Source organism: Trichechus manatus, unplaced genomic scaffold (assembly GCF_000243295.1).
Source record: "Trichechus manatus latirostris isolate Lorelei unplaced genomic scaffold, TriManLat1.0 scaffold00118, whole genome shotgun sequence".
NCBI lineage: Eukaryota > Metazoa > Chordata > Mammalia > Sirenia > Trichechidae > Trichechus > Trichechus manatus.
In genome coordinates this window covers 8,724,364-8,727,580 of record NW_004444054.1, presented here as the reverse complement: position 1 = coordinate 8,727,580, position 3,217 = coordinate 8,724,364, and positions in this window count along the sequence as shown.

The following is a 3,217-nucleotide window of genomic DNA, read 5'->3' as shown; positions in this document are numbered from 1 at the left end:
ATTCCTGGAGCCTTATTTTTCACCAATGCCTTCAGTGCAGCTTGAACTTCTTCCTTTAATACCATCAGTTGTTCTTGATCATGTGCTACCACCTGAAATGACTGAACATCGACCAATTCTTTTTGGTAGAATGACTCCGTGTATTCCTTCCATCTTCTTTTGTTGCTTCCCACATCGTTTGGTATTTTGCCCATAGAATCCTTCGCGATTGTAGCTCAAAGCTTGAATTTTTTCTTCAGTTCTTTCAGCTTGAGAAATGCCGAGTGTGCTATTCCCTTCAGGTTTTCTAACTCCAGGTCTTTGCACATGTCATTGTTATACTTTACTTTGTCTTCTAGAGCCGCCCTTTGAAATCTTCTGTTCAGTTGTTTTGCTTCATCATTTCTTCCTATGAGGTAGGCATCATTTAAAACCCTGGGACTTCGAGCTGGATTCACTGACAAGATGGGACTTTTTGGCTCTCTCCCTTGGTGAAGTGTTAGTGTGTTCTGCACATAGAAGGAGAATGAACTTAATATTTTGTGACCTGAAAGTCCTTAGACCTTAGAAGGTGGAAGACAAGAATTTACGACGTTGTCCATGAATATTTCTGACTTTCCTCCCAGGCAACAAGATAATTGTGCTTTCTGTGCCCTGGAAGTAAGAAGTGGTCAGTTAACTTCTTCGGCTGGTGAAATGTGAATGTCACTTTTGGCAGAAAAGTTTCCGGGCCAGGTGCAATTCGCCCTTCTACTTTGCCTCTGCCACAGAGGAAAACCATGTTCCAGATAGTGGCTATTCCTCCAGCATAGGATCCACAGTGGTGGTGATTTGGATGAGAAGGCCAACTGACCCTTGCTAGATGCATAACATGAACAAGAATAAAACCTTTGTTAATTTAAACTACTGAGATTAGGAGGTGATTGTTTTCACCATAACATAGCGCAGCCCACCATGACTGATACAAGTATCATGAGGCTCAATTTCTAATTATAGTATAGCAGGCCATAGAAACGTTAGAGAGCTGAACAAGGATGAAGAAAGACAAACTGATATCATACGGAGGAATGAGAAATATGCCTTTCTTAGAACTAAGACTTCAGATCAAACATAAGAAGCCAGAGCTATATAACAATATGACCTGACCTTGCAAACACAAGGGCAAATCTAGGTGAAATCTTTGCATGACTTTGGAAATAAATTAATGACATGGGTTAGAAGTTTTAATTCCAACTAGCTTGCACAAATAGCAAAAGAGTGGGAACCATAAACACAGGATTCACTCTTCTACTTTTTATTTACATGTATATATAACCTACACTCACATGCAGACAAGTAATGGATACGAATTAAATGGGAGAAGGTCTTTCTGAATTAGAAATACATTGACAAATAATACTAAAACTTCTTAAAGTTGAAATTTGATTTAAAGTTAATTTTATGAACTCTATGAAAATCCACTGGAGCCCTTTCAGATAAGTTTCATCTTAGGTTCACAGATGAGTATTGACTTCTAACTCCCTTATCTACACACTTCTCTAAACAAACCAGTTCTTTTCTATCACTATACTCACACTCTTTATATTTACTTTCTCTTAAGAGAGCAAATATTCCCAATATAATCTGATTTACATTAGTATCTCTTAGCAATTTTCCTCTTTTCAATGATAGTACAAAGGCAAGCTTATATCCAGCCTTTTTCAGAATTAATACACATCTTTATTTCTCCAAGAAGGTGAATAAGATGAAGAACCTAACTTAATGTGTCTAAAGGGATAATTTGCATAACTAACTTACCAAAGAAGTAAATAATCATGATAAAGAAGGATAATCAAAAAACATTTACTTGAAATTTTAAAAAATAATAATAAAAAGAATACAAAAAGTAGCCTACAATTTGGGAATAAAAGAGCCATTCTGTTTTGGTTAAAGAAATGCTGTGGACAAAGTAAGTGAAGAATAGAGCTAAATGCTCATTTCTCTGAATGAAGAAAAGCTTCCAATAAAATCTCATTTATCACTTTGATATATGCTTTGAAAAGAGACCACTGAGAAAGCTCTAAGTTTGTGAATCACGCTATTTCTCCTTTAAACTCATAATGCTTTTTTCAGTCTGTCTTTTCATTTTTTTTTTTTTAATTTGATTTTAAAAGCATAAACGGCAGAATGGCATCTGTCCACAAATAATGAGATTTATCTTTTAGATTAGATAGGAAATAAAATTAGTAATGTCCAAGCTAGTGAAGTTCCCGCTTATAGACATGTTCTCAGGAAGGCCAACTCTCTCACTTCAGTCTAGGTGACACCAATCTCCTCCACTGTCATATAGCCAATCAAGTTCAATATAGCATCGCCACTGACAAAGAAAGTAAGTAAGCAAAACGTGAGGTTGGGACTAAAGTTGTTTTGCAGAGCAAGCCTGGGGAGAGTTCACAGATTCAGATGACAAAACAAAAATTATTTTTGAGTCTAGCTCAGATGTGAAATCTGCAAAACAGCTGTTGACATATTCAACATGGGGGAGTCTAAAAATCAGTTTTTGGACAAATCTGGCAAGATTGATAGAATGGAGGAAAATTAAGATGCATGCCCAGTTTGTACAGAGAGGTCTTTTTTGAAGGTCCAAAGTTTTGTCTTCACAAGGATGTATTTCCAGATCTTAAAGTCACTGAATTGTCAAACCACCATTTAAATATCTGTCAAATAAATATATGATTAGTTAAATGGCAAGTTAGTATAAATGATGGTTGAAAAATATTAGTTTTGAAAAGACATAGAAAAAAGAAAAAGTGGCAGATATATCCTATTCAGAGAAATATAATCTTAAAATTATCCAGGGGGAGAAGGGCTCAGAGCTAAGTCCTGAGCTTTAAAGTGGCTAAAGTTTACTGTAGACCGGTGGTTCTCAGCCAGGAGTGATTTGTGCCTCATCTCACCCTACATCCAGGGACAGTTTGGCAATATCTGGAGATATTTTTCATTGTTACAACTGGGTAGAGGCCAGAGATGCTGTTAAACAACCTACAATCCACCGTACAGTCTCCATTATAAAGCATTATCCAGCCCAAAATGTTGAAAGTGCTAAGGTTGAGAGACTCTACTATGGATAGTTCCAGAATTCCAGAGTGGCACGTATTGATTTTACTCCTAAAGCCAAAAAAAAGGAAAAATACTAGATGTCTTAGTTATCTAGTGCTGCTATAACAGAAATATCACAAGGGGATGGCTTTATTCTCTC